Source organism: Myotis brandtii, unplaced genomic scaffold (genome assembly GCF_000412655.1).
Source record: "Myotis brandtii unplaced genomic scaffold, ASM41265v1 scaffold64, whole genome shotgun sequence".
NCBI classification, from domain to species: domain Eukaryota; kingdom Metazoa; phylum Chordata; class Mammalia; order Chiroptera; family Vespertilionidae; genus Myotis; species Myotis brandtii.
In genome coordinates this window covers 2,451,936-2,468,668 of record NW_005370460.1, presented here as the reverse complement: position 1 = coordinate 2,468,668, position 16,733 = coordinate 2,451,936, and the positions used below count along the sequence as shown (strand labels likewise).

The 16,733-nt window shown below is 53.5% G+C and overlaps 1 protein-coding gene across 1 annotated transcript in view; it reads left to right on the top strand.

The window, feature by feature from the left end:
- Window positions 1–527: 527 nt before the first annotated feature.
- Window positions 528–16,733, top strand: part of LMX1A (LIM homeobox transcription factor 1, alpha) — a 115,992-nt gene continuing 99,786 nt past the window's right edge. Inside the window, exon 1 of the mRNA XM_014528580.1 lies at window positions 528–608. The gene's annotated coding sequence lies outside the window, so the exon portion shown is untranslated. The remainder of the gene's footprint in view (window positions 609–16,733) is intronic.

Here is a 16,733-nt window from a genome sequence, read left to right as displayed (position 1 = left end):
AATGTAGAACTTAGTTTTAGCAAAAGTAAAACCAAACAAAATTGTTTTTACGCACTCGGCTTTAATAAGAGTCAGCAGAGACTCACCGAGTGCGCGATTACATGACTGTGATAGACCCGGGAGCCCAGAGGCATTGCTTGTCTGATTTCGCAGGACGCGCATACCGGGTAGGTTTGATAATTAAAGGCCACTTACAGAATTCCGTTCCCTCCTCGGGTAGAATCTAAACCTGAGTTTATTAGAGATGTCGCTTGGTTTGATTTTTCTGTCTCCAAACCATGCTGCGTGGATCACACGGGGCTTCCCGTGGTGGGGACTCAGGGACCGCCTTGGTGTGAGTGTGCCGGGCGCAGCCCCGGAGGTGGTGGCGTGGCCCGCTGTCCCGCGGCGAGGCTCACCGTGAACCTTTGTTGCTGCGCAGGCCGAGCGGCGAGCCCCAGGTCGGTCTGCGAGGGCTGCCAGCGGGTCATCTCGGACCGGTTTCTGCTGAGGCTCAACGACAGCTTCTGGCACGAGCAGTGCGTGCAGTGCGCCTCCTGCAAGGAGCCCCTGGAGACCACCTGCTTCTACCGGGACCAGAAGCTGTACTGCAAGTATGACTACGAGAAGTAAGTGTCCCGCGCGGCGCCCTAGCCAACTGGGAGCCACAGGAGGCACACGAACCCCGAGAAGCTGGGTTCCCTGGCCCCCATCCTGCACACTCCCAGGAGGGGGAGAAATGCGCAGCGACACCGCCGCCGCCGTCCCAGGACTCGCCAGGGAGGCTCCCCTTTGTGGTCGCCTGGCCCAATTTTCAGTCCTCTCGGGGCCCCTGCCGGGATTTGGGATGCCCATCAAGCTCGTGCCCTCCAACCCCCCTTCCCTGGGGTGCCATGTCTCCTCGCCGGTTCCCAGCCCACCTTACCCACCCGTCTGCGCTCCCCACACGCTGATGCCAGCGGCGAGGCTGCGTGGATCCCGAGGCCCCAGTCCCCTGCGCGGTTTCCCCTGGCTTTGTCCACTGGGGTCCCGACAGATTGCACTCAGACCCGGCGCTGCGGCCCTCCGAGCGCCGGTGCACATCCGTTTGTCTTTTCTCTCACCGCGCTCTAACCTTCCCTTCCCCGGTTCTCCAAACTCCTCCGACGCGGGGCTCTGGGCTACCCTGGGGCCTGAGGCAGCCCCGCGTCCATCCCGCCTCCTCCGGATCCCCAGGGCGTGCGTTTGGGCCACGCAGCAGGGGATCCTCCCTTGTGCTCTGAGGTGAGTTGGCAGACAGGTATTTCAGAAGGTGGATTGCTGGGGATCTGGACTCCGTGCTGCCTAAAGCGGGTGAGGCTGGGCGCGCCTTAGGGTTGGCTTTGAGGAGCTCAGCGGAGGGGCACTGCTCTCCTTGGCAAAATGGCTAGTTAACAGGGACGCTGACTTCACAGCCTCCGAGGGTCTGGACTGATGGAAACGCGGCTGAGACCCAGGCCTGTATCTGTGCAGCGGGACTGGTCTGTGTGACGTGGGCGCGGGAGCCTGCGGGAGAATTCCGCGTTTGCTGGTGAATGAACGAACGGGCAGCACCCTGAGGGTGGTGGAGGGGTTAGTGTGCTGGAAAGCTGTCCCGGCCTGTTACTGAAGACACAGTGCAGGGGCGTGCAGGTCTCCATGGAACAAAAGCACCGAGAGAAAACAAATGTGTTCCTCTCCGCGTTGCCGTGTTTGGGTTTAAATATGACAAAGCTGTGATCCCACAGGAACTATTCTTCCTGCCGCTCAGTGCTGCTTCGTCAGGATATGCGTGAATTTACCCCGGTGTGGACAGAGTGCGGGCGTTTTGGGTGTGTTTGGAAATGGTAACTTTGCATTTTCAGCACTAACAAAACACGTGTTTGATTTGGGGTGAGCTGTACAATGCAGAACAATATAGAATGAAAACGCACATCGCTGTCCCAGAGTGGTAATTATGGTTGACGTTAAAGAAAGATAGGCTTGTGTCTGTTCCTGGCTGTCTGTTTACTGCTACAGTGTCTGAGCGAAAGGCGCAATTTTTAGGTAATTGAGCAGATTTTGACCACACGAGTCTCACGTCTGGAGAAAGCTCCTGTTTGATTGCTCGCTTTTCGCCCGAAGGTTGTGGGATAGTGCAGACCCAATCTTTATCTTTCTGCTTATCGACGATTACCCAAATGTCCACATCGTTGGGCAGAACACTAGCAGGTTCAAAAGCATTGGAGCTTAGGGAAGGGATTTGGGTTGTGAATTCCTATTCTGTTTGTTAAAAAAAAAAATCAGAAAAGGCTTGAGGGTCAACACAGCTGTGTGGCTGGTGGTCTCCTCTAAGGAAGCCAGGCTGTGTCAAGAGAGGAGACTGTTGTAGGCCCTTCACACACCATGACCCTCCACCTCAGCCCCGAGGCTTGGCGGTTGGCTGATTAGCCCACTTAGGGTCCCTCTCCCCTCGAAAACTGTTTCTGCGGAGAGAAAATTGCAAGGATCAGTTAGCCAGCTGTTGGCCAGAGCCAGAGGGTTTAGAGAGGAGGGCGAGCAGCCACGCTGTTCAGAGAGACGGCGATGGTGCAGGGAGGGCTTCCATTTTAATTTCAACAAATATTTCAGAAACGCAGATGTCCAAGACGGGTGCTGGGTCGCTGAAGCTCCTTGCCTGTGCCCCGCCTGTCAGTTGCTTTTTTGGATTAATTTTATTCCCCCTGTCCCCCTCCTTCTCTATCCCCCACCCCACTCCCATTCTTCTTCCAACAAAACGGGGTTTTAATATATTTGATCATCTCCATGGTGTTAGTCTGCATGGTGGGAGAGAAAGAAGAGGTTTGTTTGTTTCTTTGTTTTAAAATTGGGCTCAAGACAAACTCCTTCTTTATTATTGCACGGAGCAGCTTCTATGTGCAGGGCAGGGGTGGGGGGCGGCTGCTGCTGGGGACTAGCCTCAGTCTGCCCTCAGGGGGTGTGTAGCCAGTGCCTTCCTCTGCAGCATCCTGGCCACCAAGTATTTCTGGAAGGCCCTGTCCTGAGGGTGCAGGCGGGAACGGGTGGCAGCGTCAGATGACCAGCACTTTCCCTCGAGAGGAATACAGTCGGGTTGTAGGTCAGAGTCACGAAACTGAAAGCTCGTCTCCTCTAACACACGTGCATTTGTAAACATAATTTTGCTTTTCTTTCACTGGATCTTTTAAAAATGTGAGGCCCAGCCAAGGCAAAGGGAGAGGAAAATATGACAGACGTTGAAGTGGTTGGACATGATGGGGTGGGTTGTGGGGCTCTTCACAGGAGATGAGCAGCCAGGAGCGTCCTTGTCTCCAAACCCACGAACTCCAAACGCTCTTTCTAGACACAACAGTGACGAAGCAGACAGCTGCTGCGCATCCCAGGCGCCCTGCACATCACGCTCACATTCACCAGGCAAGTTTGTCATGTATATTTCAGCCACTCGTATGTGCATTGCTGGCTGTTGGGCAGTTTTGCACTTGAATTATTAGCTGCCTGTTCCTGGTGTCAGGCAGCCAGTTAAAAAGTGAAATGTCTACTCTATCAACCAGTCGTCACACCTTCTCGATGTCAAACACCGAATTTGTCTGATTAAAAAAGAAGGGAATTGATAGAAGTACCTTAGGCGCCCGGCCACTCGTTTGAAAGCTTCAGGATGCGTTGTTGAGTATTTCTGTCCCACACGAGGACGCCCTGAGGAACAATTCGTCTCCTGGTCATCCAAAACAAACAAGCATGGAGAGCCCGAGCGGAGCGCGCTGATTTACGCACGGTCAGGGATGAAGAACTGGGCGTGAGCTTTATTGTTCATGACGAGTCATCTGAGAAAAAGGACTGGTCCGGTGGGGCGATAACTCCCAGGAAGAAGAAGTCCGTGGGTGGCACATTCACAGGACGCAGGAGGTGCGGGTGGTTAAGGACTGGACCCAGCCCTCTGCCGCGTTCCCGAAGTGAGCAGACGACCAAGCTACGTCCCAGCCTCTGGGACTTCTGTTTATAGAACTGCTGGTCCCTCTAACTGAGTCCTGCGATGTGGGTAGTTTGGAGGTTTCCCTAAGTTTTTTCCAAACAGATACTGCAGTTGGACTGAAGTGGAGACAGGAGAGGCTGCGGAGTAGGGGCGTGTGGTCACAGGCTCCCCGGGCACTCAAGTGGATGCTGTGTTCTCCCTGCGCCTGGCGGCTCAGCGTTGGCAGGGCCAGTCCCCTCACATGTGAGGTTTACCATCATCCCGGGATTGCTCTGGACGTCGTCGGAGCCGTCTGGGATGGAAGTGCTGTCGTCCGGGCTGCTCTCCCAGCAGCATAACTGTGTGGGAATGGAACCATGTCCTCACGTGTCAGCAGATCGCAGGCCTGGGAGCCTCTCCCGGCCGGCCCTGGGGCCTCCCCTTGCTTGTGGAGCAGACGGGCTCTGTGAAGACGGGAGAATAGGGGCTCCGCACACATCCCTCTGAGAGCCTCTCTGTAGCATCTTTTTTGGACTCGATGATTGGCAGCCCCTCCGAGAGGATGGCTGAAGGACTGGCCTCTGTTGGGACCTGAATGAACTAATTGTGCGTTTATCAAGGTCACGGAGGATGTGCAGGGAGGGCGGTTAGTTTGGTTTTGTTACTGGGACACTCCTTGGAGGTCAAAGTTGGGCCCGCAGTTCCTCCTCAGAGGAGCCACCCATGGAACGACAGAGGCCACTGTTCCATTTTTGCTGGACTTGCCCTGTGGCTGGCCCCGGCCCTGGCATAATAACACGCAAGGAACAGAAAAATCAGACGCAGCTAGGCCATCAATTGCCGTCTGTTAAATTGCTGGGGGATTAGCCTGGAGTATGCAGCGCCATCCCCAGGCTGTGGCCGTGTGTGTGTGTGTGTGTGTGTGTGTGTGTGTGTGTGTGTGTGTGTGTGTGTGAGAGAGAGAGAGAGAGAGAGAGAGAGAGAGAGAGAGAGAGAGGCATTCCTCGTTTTTTATTTAGAGGGTGATTGGAAACAGTCCTTGCTCAGAGGTGTTTTCCTTTTTGGTCCCGGGCAGGACTTTCTTGGAATCTAAGACTTAAACTTCTGAAGCAGGATCAGAGAGCAGGAGGAGGTACTCATGGCGTCTGGGACCTCGAGGTGAACGTCGCCGTGAGGGGCCGTGGGTTCTTTTGATTCTCACGTAAGTGGTGCGCACTAGGAAGGGGGATGGCCCCGGCTGTGCGGTCGGGGACCTTGTCGTCCACCTGGCCACGCTGTGGCTATTGCTCTTCACAGTTCAGTGGCAGGAACTTTTCTGACAGTTCGCTGTTTGTCGGGCCTTTTAGTTTCATTTTTCCTATTTATGATTTTTGTATTCACCAAAATCCTGTTGGTAATTCTAGAGAAGCGCCCTCACTGTTCCTTCTTAATTCTGGGAGGTTTTTGCAGATAATGAAGACATGGTGTGTCTCCAATGAGAGCAATTCCATTTATTAAATTATCAGCTAATTATTGTTTCATGGCCAAAGAAATGTTTTGGGTGCTAGTATTTAGAAGTGAGAAAATAAACAAGGATTTAGAATACTCATGATGTTACCAGAAATTTATTAAAGCTTCTTAGACTAAATGCATACATAAAATGTCGTTACTTTTAAAATACCCCGTATCGAGTCACGTTAACGTGATTATTAAGCACAGAGGTACAGCACATGGCAATGAATTATGGGGGAAGTGCAGCCACGACCTCCCTGGAAAGATTTTAAAATAGGCCCTGCCTCCACGCTGAACTCGGACATAGCCCTCCTTGAATGCTTTCCAATCTTTTTAAACATCTTCCCACCATGGGTTTTTAATGCCTTTCCCATCCTCAGAGGGGAGTCCTGGCGAGCAATGAGCTGAGGAGGGCGGGGCTGCACGGGGCACTGGGGCCTGTCCGGTGTGGAGCCCTCGTGTCCAGCGCGCCCGTCTCCCCGCCAGGATTACCCGTATGTTTTTCTGAAAGTCTCTTTGCGACACGTGGAGCAGTATTCCTGCCAGCAGCCTTTCGGACCTGGTTGGGAGGTTGGTAATTTCAGGAGCGAAGTGTAGAAAAGTTCTGGAGGCGTCGTTAGAGAACAGAGAGAAGAGGCCTGTCCATTTCTGTGCTGCTTTCTGGGACCACAGAGACCGTGGCTGGTGCCTCTGAGGTCTCACACCCTCTCCTCGTCTGCCTCGTGCACCGGGCGTCCCTATCACAGGTAGGGCCAGCTCCGTGTCCCTGTCACATGTGAAGGGGAACCTCCCCAACCGCTCTGCTGAAATGAAGCGAACACCTTCCAAATGTCAAATTGTTATTTTAGTCAAGCATGCTCATCTGTGTCTATATTTTTAACCGAGATGAAATTAATAAAAACAGCTATGGCCCTGGCATTCATTAGCAGGAGGATTAGAGCTCTCTTGGCTGGAAAGGGGGTGCAAACACTTTAATCTTGCTACATGTTTGCTTTCGCACTCCTGGAAATAAATAAAACCCGACTTAGAACAGGGATTATGTTCCCCCTGGCTTAGTCCGCAGTTGGAATGCCACAGAGACGCAGAGCCTCAGTGAGGAGGCTATGGAAGGAATCAGATTGTGGTCCCACACCAGTGCCCACCTGCGGGCATACCTGGCCCCGTCACAAATAGTCTGGGTAGTTACAAAAGGGTTTTTTTGGTTAATCCTCACCTAGGATATTTTTTCCATTGCTTATCAGAGAGAGTGGAAGGGAGGGGAAAGGAGAGAGAGAGGGAGAGAAACATTGATGTGAGACACAGTGATTGGTTGCCTCCCCCACGCAACCTGACCAGGGGTGAGGAGTGAACCCACAACCCAGATACGCCCTTGACTGGGAATCAAACCCAAGACCTTTCAGTGTGCAGTCTGATGCTCTAACCACTGGGCATACCAGCCAGGGCACAAAAAAGATTTAAAAAATATATTTCTATTGATTTCAGAGAGGAAGGGAGAGGGAGAGAGAGATAGAAACATCAATGATGAGAGAGAATCATGGATCAGCTGCCTCCTACATGCCCCCCACTGGGGATGGAGCTCGAAACCCAGGCATGTGTGGGAATGGAACCATGTCCTCCTGGTTCATAGGTTGACGCTCAACCACTGAGCCACACCTGCCAGGCACAAAAGGGGTTATAACACCTGTGTCTGTGCCATGTGTTGCCGTGGTGACCCACGGTAGCTGAGCCGAGCTAGAATGAGTGAAACCACGCCAGCCCCCCTCAGTGCCCCATCACGTCATGACTACAAATACGCACCGCACCGAGCTCTTCCTGGCCCGCTAGCTGGAGTCACATGAGGGAGCCTGGTCTCCTCCAGTCCTTCAAGATGCCAGTGGGGACCCTATTTCTGGGTAATAACTGCCCTTTCTGTTTCTGCTGTCTCTGCAGACTCTTAGACTGGGGTTTCATCCTCATTACCACATAACGGACGAGCCCTGACAGAGACCTGGCTACTGTGAACTGGACTACCTGGCCCACAGGCCCAATGAGACTCTATAAAAAACAGCCTTAGCATCTGGCATTGCTGGGAGTGGGCCACAGGAGGCACAGGGTGGAAAAAAGCAGGCTCACAGTTGTTGGTATGAACAATAATAGGATAATCCTATACAATAAAGAGGTAATATGCAAATTGACCATCACGCCCTCACACAAGATGGCCGCCCCTATGTGGGCACAAGATGGCTGGCAGGGGAGGGCAGCTGTGGGTGATCAGGCCTGCAGGGGAGGGCAGTTGGGGGCAACCAGGCCTGCAGGGGAGGGCAGTTGGGGGCGATCGAGCTGGCAGGGGAGTGGTTAGGGGGCAATCAGGTAGGCGAGCGGTTGGGAGCCAGCAGTCCCGGATTGTGAGAGGGATGTCTGACTGCCCGTTTAGGCCCGATCCCACATCGTGCAGCGGACATCCCCCGAGGGGTCCCAGATTGAAGAGGGTGCAGGCTGGGCTGAGGGACACCCCTCCCCCCCAGTGCACGAATTTTGTTCACTGGGCCTCTAGTTAAATAATAATACAAGAATATGCTCTGTTTGTTTCATGCACTTGCACTGTAAACCTGCTTCCCCACCCCGTCTATCTGGAGGGTGTCTCTGGCCCCTCCTGTCAGCAACCCCCCTCCCCCCATCTATAGAATTCTATTTACTTGACTCACGCAGCCTGGGGTAGTCCTCAGACACCGCCTCCTGAGCTGCCTCGATTTCCCCAGCCGCCTGTGGATGTTAGCCCTCGATTTCCTCACTTGGATAGAACAAATGAGTCTTCCATGTGCGAAACGATGGCCTTCCCGGTGGTCCAGGGCTCAGCTCGATAGTTGGTGTGGTGTTGCTCTCGGGTTTGCAGGGTCCCATGACCGTGACTCTGGGTGACCATTAGGGGCCCTGGATGCCTTTCTGAGTGTGCCCAGTGCCTTAGCAGCTACGGGGTTATGTGCTACCCCGTAGGGTGATTTTTGGCCGCTTTGAGAAGTGCCTGTGTGAGGCCGTCGCCCGAAACCAGGAGGCGCTGTCCTTTGGCGTGAAACCTGGCTGGGCTCTGAGAGGGGGAAGCATCCCTACTCTCCCACCTCACTGCTCCTCAGGCTGGAGGACCAGCCCTGATCTCGGAGCCCCGGGTGCCATGGAGCGCCGGGCCGTCCTCACCCACCTCCTTGGCAATAGCAGTTACAATTCCCCTGCCCCCCTTCCAGCCTCAGGGGCCTTTAAAAGGATTTTCAAAACACAACCCAACATAGTCCCCCCCCACCACCCCCCCAGATTATCCTCCCAAGCACCTGGAAGTTCCTTTAATACCAAATGCCGGGCTCCTGGGGACTGTCCCCAACCACCCTTCATTCCTCACATTGTTGTCACTGACTGGGAGCAGAGGAAGGCCGGCTCCCTGGCCCAGAAACGCCCCTCTTGCGGCAGGAGCACCTGACTGGGAGCTGGTGCCTTGGCCTGGGCCCCAGCTCCTGCGGGAGAAGAGGTGGATGTCTTCGGGGCAGGAGGGGCCCAGAAAGGGCAGCAGGAGGTGGACGGGGAAGGTGTGGCTTGTACAGTTTGGGGAGTGTGTTTGTCCCAGACCCTCTGCCAGGCGCTGGGGAGAACCCAGAGTAGCGGGGGATCCGATGGTTTTAAAGGTCAGTCCTTGCCCCGGAGAGTCCTGTGGCTTGGGGGCCCTTTGTCTGGGACCCACAGAGACGCGGGAGACGGGTTTCTGCTCACGCCCAGGCATCGCTGGCCCGCACGGTCTGGAGATGGATCCCTACGGCCACACCTGCCTTCTGCCTGGTGTTCTCTCTGTAGTTTGTCCTACTTCATACATCCCACCCTCTGTCCTTCCCGCTTCCTGCCCGATGCTGGCTCCAGGCAGCTTTCTGGTTTCCACCTCGGAACAAATCCTTCTAGCCCAGTGGTCGGCAAACTCATTAGTCAATAGAGCCAAATATCAACAGTACGATTGAAATTTCTTTTGAGAGCCAAATTTTCTAAACTTAAACTATATGGGTAGGTACATTGTTATTAACTTAATTAGGGTACTCCTAAGGCTTAGGAAGAGCCACACTCAAGGGTCCAAAGAGCCGCATGTGGCTCGCGAGCCGCAGTTTGCCGACCACGGTTCTAGCCTAACCATTGAGAGCGCCCCCTGCTGCTGGCTCCTCTCCCTTCCCCTCTTGCCCTCACATGTTTCCTGTGACAAGGTCTCCTACTGTGCGCGCATCCCGCCCCGCCCCTGTCTCAGTGACACCCACCATCTTCATGGGGACACACAGCACTCCCCTGAGGCGGGCTTTGGAAATCCAGAGGGAGGGAGGCCCCAGGGGACCCTCGCTGCTGTGTCTGGCTGGAGTGTCCCTGTTCCCTGCTCCCATCTTGCCCCTGGGGCTCTCAGCCCCTGCACCCCTGAGTTCAGCCCCAGCTTTCAACCCCACGCTCAGGATCTCCGCTCCGCCTCGCCTTCTGGCTTGTCTTATGCACCGAGCCCATCCTGTGACCTTGTAAGTTTCGGGGCACCCTGTGTGCAGGCTGGAGCCGGCCTCCGCCAGCTGCCGCCTGCAGAGGAGGCTATGCACTAATCCACTGGGACGCACGTGATCATTTGCTTTTCTTACAAAGATACTTCTTAATGGGAAGGGTGTTCACTCGAAGGAACGACTGACTATCTCTTGACAGAATTTAGGGCCTCGAATGGCCAGTGAAGGAGATGGTTGGGGCAGAATGCAAATGTCGCTTTGCAGGGCGCTTCCCTGATTGCGTCCCTGTGTCCCTGCGAGGCCGGCCGGTGCCACACCCTCGCCTCCTCTTCTGGGCGGTATTTCTTTTGTGCACTGTTGCTGGTTGGGATCTTCATTTCAAGAGTCATGTCCATAGGTGGGAGGGTTAGACGGGGCTACAAATAATTTGGGATTGCACAGCTCTCTGCATTATTAGAAAAATAATGTGAAATGCATGTCCAGAGATGTCCACGCCACACTTTCCTCCTCTACACAAAGGAGTAGAACACTAACCACCTCGTAGGGCTATGTGACAATTACATAAGACAGAGCCTGTGAAATGGGGAGAACTGAGCAGGCTGGTGCTGTTGCTGGTTTTTTAATGCGAGTAGAAGAATATTCTTTTCAGGAGCCACGTGCGATGACAGTGCCGTGGAGGAGAGCGTGGGCTCCGTGTCTGCGACCCGGGCCTTGCTCTGGTTGACCAGCTGTGTGACCATGGGCAAGGGTCCTACCTTCTCTGTGCCCGTTCTCTCTCTCTAAAACAGGGACAGCAACAGCCCCCCCATGGGTAATTTAGGAGTAATACTTGTAAAGTGTATAGATCAGCGGTTCTCAACCTGTGGGTCGCGACCCTTTGGGGGTCGAACGACCTTTTCACAAGGGATGCCTAAGACCATCGGAAAACACATATATAATTACATATTGTTTTTGTGATTAATCACTATGCTTTAATTATGTTCAATTTGTAAAAATGAAAGTACATCCTGCATATCAGATATTTACATGACGATTCATAACAGTAGCAAAATTACAGTTATGAAGTAGCAACGAAAATAATTCTATGGTTGGGGGTCACCACAACATGAGGAACTATATTAAAGGGTCACGGCATTAGGAAGGTTGAGAACCACTGGTATAGATCATTGCGTGGCTCATAGAAAATGCCATAAAAGGATTTGCTAGGAAAATGATTTCCTTTATAATTTTCCAAAAGCCTCAGACCTATCATGTCCATGGGGCCTCACACACATTTAACAGTTAGGTAAGTGCGGCCTTTTCCCTGCGTTTTGTGGTTGAGGAAAATGATGTTCAGAGAGGCCCCAGGCGCTGGGGGCCGTCCCAGCCACTGGCTCGGTCCAGTGGCCTTTCCACTCCTCTCCCATCTGCTGCGTGAATTCTGGTGCGCACAGCCCGAGAGGCACTGTTCCCCGTCTGTCCTGTTGAACCAGCTCTCGGACAACTAGTCCCTCCCACCAGGTACCTGCGTGGCCAGCTGTTCAGGCCTGTGGTGTTGGAGGAAGGCCTGTGGCTGTGGGGTTGCCTGACCACTGCCATGCCCGCCATCACTCCTGCCTGTCCTGCCCATTCGCCCCGTCCCCCGCCGTCCCTCATCGTGGCTGCTCAGCCTGCTGGGGGAGAGACAGCAAGGTGGTGGCGTCCTTGGTCCTGCTCTCGGCTCCCAGCGTTTGCCTTTGCCGTTGGTGACTTGCCCCGAGCCCCTCTGCACATTTGGGGGAAGGGCTGAGAAGTATCAGATCTGGAATCTTTCAGAATAACTTCCCCGGGGACCCTAGCAGCCGTCCCTCCATCCCGCGGACGAGCCCTGTCCAGGCTCCCTGGGAACTGGGCTGGGCTGCAGCCAGGCCCGCCCAGCTAGAAGGGTCCCCTGGTCCCTGCTCCCATCTTGGGGACTCATTCCAGGACTGTGGATTCCGTCTTGCTTATTCTTTGGCCTGGCTGGATTGGCAAAGGGACCGTGGGACCTCGGTTGGTAAGGAAATGAAGTATTCCTGAATTGTGCTATTTCTCTCACCAGTACTGACACTTGGTTCTCTTAGTTCTGGACAGTTTCAGAGAGATGAAATGTCTGGATGAATTTCATCTCTGTCAACTGGCATTTAATGAAACTAGAGACTTCGGATCATACTTCCGAACACTGGGATGCACTTGACTAGTTGGATTTGTCAAACTGAGCCTTCCCTGGACTCATCAACAGTTGGTTCATTAATGAGATCACCCACATCCTCATCACAGACCCGGTGGCTGCCTGCCTGGGCCTGGTCTGTAGGAAAGAATAAACGGAGCACAGGTGTGCTGTGGGCCAGGCGCCTGCGGAGGGACAAGGAAGCAGGTGCTCAGAGAGAGTAAAATGGTTTAAAAGGGCGTGGCCAGTGGGATGAGACCAGCCCTTGATTCTAAGCCCCTGGCTTCTGTATTACTATGGGCGACTCACTCTCTTCACTGTGCTCGCTGGAGTTTGAAATACATGTTTATTTGCTGTTGATTGTCTGTCTGTGTCAGTAGATCAAAAGCTCTGAGTTCAGGGACCTTCCTGCTTCTGTACCGTTTAGTTTTGTTTGACGCCGTATCTCCAGCATCTGCACGGTGCTTGGTGCGCGGTAGGTATTAGGCAAATGCATGTTGGTCCCATGGGTAAGCCGATCGAGGAAAGCTTGTTGTTGAGAAAGCTTCATAGAACAGGTGACAGACAATGAACAACAAATACAGATGCATTTCCAACTGCAGCAATGCTGTGAGCCCAGGGACGGCGCTCCAGGTGAGGCTGTCCTGTAACCATCCAGAGGGCGCCCCAGGGTACCGCGCAGGCTGGGAAGAGGGCCAAGGGCAGGCAGCACCAGTGCCCGGGACCCCGGGACGGGACAGTCTGGGATGGGATGACGCAGGCAGGGGTCTGGAAGACGGCAGCGGTGGGACTCTCAAAAACCATGGGCAACCCTTGAACTTGGCAGTCAGTCATTGGTAACCTTATCAAGATCCTTATTAGAGGCACGGAGGGGACATGATGGCGTTTTAATGGGCTGGACAGTCAAGAGAAACCAAGGAGTAGAGGGAGGCTGCATCCAGCTCTCCTGAGAAGACGGGTTGGAGGAAGGATGGAGGCGGCTGGGGGAGATGTTTTAGGATGGAGTAGTGTGAGCTTGCTCGATGGCTAAGGCGAGTCTGGCCAGGAAAAGGAGGAGGTTGAAGGCCCAGGAGTGAGGGGACGTCCACTTGATAGAGGAGGAGCCTGGGGAGGGTCAGGGAGAGCCGGGCACGGGCTCTGCCCTGTGTGGTCTTTCCCCACCAGGCGTTCCTTTGTTCTCTGTGGACCCGCCGGAGCTGGTCACACTGACAGGGCCTGCGGGGGTGGTCGGCTCCGTGGCTCTGCGGGGCCTCCCTGCCGGGGCCTCCTGCCCGGGGCCTCTGCCGCTTCCCACGGGGCTTCTCCCCAGGGTCCCCCTGGCTCCCGGGCGGCAGAGCGAGGCTCTGGCCTGGGTCCTTCAGACGCTAGTCTCTGGGTGAAGCTCACTCTTCACCATCTTCCGTCCCTGCTTCTCCTCGGTGCAGAGCTCCGTGTGGCCCAGCGCAGTCCCAGGGTCCCCTGAGTGGCGACTCCAGAGGACAGGTGCGCCAGCCCGCAGGCCAGGAGCTTGGCCACCAGCTCACCTGCATGCCTGCAAGCTGCAGGGCTTTGCTTGCTGGGACGCTCGGGAATTCGGAGAGGAGGGGCCCCCGGTTGGGGACACGGTCCTGCTATTGACCAGACTTCAGTGGCTGCTGCCACTCGTTTTCCACGGGGTTCCTATGTTTGTTCCTCCATAGGAGGCTGGCGACCTGGCGGATAACCGAGCATCAGTCCTGCCTCTCCCTCGGCTTAGCCGGCAGAGCCAGGCGAACCATCTACCCTCTGAGGTTATCCGTCTACCCCGGCACCCTGGCTGTGAGCACCCCCCGGTTTGAAGCATGAGGGGGGTGAGGGGAGCCGTGTGTGGTTGGTGGGAACACTTTCCTGGGTCGAGGGCTATCCTATCCATGTAACCGTAGGAAAGAAAGGTGACAGATCACAAGCAGCCAAACCTCTGACCCAAGCAGGGAATGAACTCGAGATTGGTGTTACCACAAACTCTGTTACCCAGCGGCTCCGCCCCTGCGGCCGTACATCCAGAGGGAAATGGATCGGTGACCGGTTATTGATACCATAGACACCCAGTTGATTCATGAAATGAATTTTTCTACTTGTCTACCGGCAGCGAGAGTTTAGACCGAGCTCAATGGCGCGAGGAGGGAGACTGTAGTAGAGATGCAACACTTAATGCTGTATTACTTCTCAGTTTCCCTGCCGACAGTTAGAAGAGTAAGGCCAAATGGACTGCCCCCTTTTAAATGGCAGCACAGACATGGTGGGGCTCTAGGAAAGGCATCAGGAGCGAAGCCTAGTTAACCTCAGCTCAGCCAATTGCTCTCCATCACTGGCCCTGTGCCCCCAACTCAGTTACTAAGCGGTTAAAGGACTTCCCGTGAGCTCACTTAAACTGTAACCACGCACAGCCTGAGGGCCCAGCTCCCAGCTCTCCCGATGGACGATGGACGATGGACGCAGCGTGGCAGGGCCCAGCTCTCAGGTCTCCCGATGGACGATGGACGATGGACGCAGCGTGGCAGGGCCCAGCTCTCCCGGTGCAGCGAGTCCAGCGTCGCCCTCACACTGCTGGTGTGTCAGGGAGGAGGGAAGTTCGAAGCTCACCTTGCCTGTAATATGGCAAGGCCCACCATCAGTAAAGTCACGTGCCATGGAGTGCAGGGAGTTCCTGACTTTTTACCAGGCTGTGCTCATTCCTGGGACAAGATTTGAGGAGAATATGCCCGGCCTGGGGCCCTCAGACGGTTGTGGCCTCTGTCCTGACGGTGCGTATTCTTGGTTATGACTGGGCAGTGCTTGTAGGAGGAGCTAAAGGGGAGCTGGTACCCAGGGCCTTGGCTTGGTGTCTGGGGCCAGTGCAGCCTTGAGCAGGAAGCATGGCGGCGAGTTACCCCTTTTTGGGGTAGAAACACACACACACACACACACACACACACACACACAATGGACACTCTCTCCCTTTGTAACTGAGGGTATGTAAATGTGTCATCATTGAACAAGGCCAGAGGTGTAACCTGTCCCCAAAGAGCTGAATCCATGCCTCCTGGTTTCCATGGGGACCAATGGTGCCCTCAGACTCACAGCACCGAGGAGGGTAGGTGACCGTGCTAATCAGCCACAGCCAGCCCAGAGTCCAAGGCCAAGGGCCTGGGTGAGCAGGTCTGCGCTGGGGCGCATCACAGTGCGGGGCGCGGGGACCCATCTGTTTTATCAGGTCCTGGAAGCTGGCCCGTGACCCCAAAGCGGCTGCGTTAATGACCCGGAAGAAAGGGACAGGAGTAAGCACATATCGCATGGAGATAGTAGCATTGCCAGATGGATGGCAGAAGACAGATGGACCAGGGTTCAAATCCCAGCTCTGCTCCTGGGCAGGTTAGCCTCCGAGGAGTCTGCCTCCTGCTTCTAAAGGCAGACGCCACCTCTCCACGTGCTGCAGGGGTTGGAGATGACGTGTGCTTGCACAGCGTCTAGTGGAGCCCCTGTAGATGGCAGCTAATGATACTAACAATTCACTCACCGATGCTTGGCGAGGCCAGCCAGTTGGAGGTTGTGCCCACCTGGGCACTTTCATCCTCATACCAGTGGTTTGTTCTCTCATTACTTTCAAACCTCAGCATGACTTTCCTAAGAATTCTCAGCGGATACACCTAATATGTTAAAGGGATATAAAAGCAGACAGATTGCCTTGAGAAGTAAAAACACACATCCGATGCAGGGAAGAAACACCGGCTTTAAAAAACCAGAGAATCTGCTCGGCTTTGTCGTCTTATGTGAACTGACGGGTGACACCCGGTACTGTTTGCTGCATTGATCCTGCACTGAAAAGCAATTAGCAAACTCGTTAAGTTGTCTTGTGTTCCCCTTCTTTGCCAACAATTATGATCATTTGTTGACAGGATCATACAATTATCCAACCAGCCCTCTGGTTCCCTGACCGAGCGAGCTGTGATGGAGAAATGGAAGCAGCAGCGATGGCTACGCCAACTTGGTAGACTGTCTCTTCTACCGTCTTTTGGGTTTGGGCACAGGCACATTTGACCATAATAGCATCCTGAGCATAAGCAATATTTACATGTTACATATATGTTTGTGTCTATGTGCATATCCACATACACATGTGGAATCATTAGATTTTTAAAGAAGGAAGGTACTTCATTGGTCATGAGTATTATAATAATTAAAAACGGGACAGATTGCCTGATTTCTACTTATTTTGAAGTATAACCCTTGTAGACAGCATATAGGTGAGTCTTGCTTTAAAAATATCCTTCTGACAACCTCTTTTAATTGAAGTGTTTGGTCTATTAGCATTTAATGTAATTATTGATATAGTTGCATTTCAGACTACCATTTTGCTATTTTTATGCTAGTTTTCCTTTTTTCTTCCTATTTTTGTTCTCATATTTTCTTTGATGCTTTTTTCTTTTTGCTACATGGGATTATATTTTTAGAATTTAATTTTAATATATTATTGGCTTTTTAACTATTTCTTAAGTTATTATTACTTATTATTAATTTTTAGTGGTTGTTCTCAGCATTACAAGATGCATATTTAACTGCTCACAATGTACTTAGAGTTAATATTGTGCCACTGCATATAGCATGTAAGAACCTTGGAGTTATTCATCTATTTACTTTCTGCCTTAGTTTTTTTTTTTTTTTTTGTGTCAGT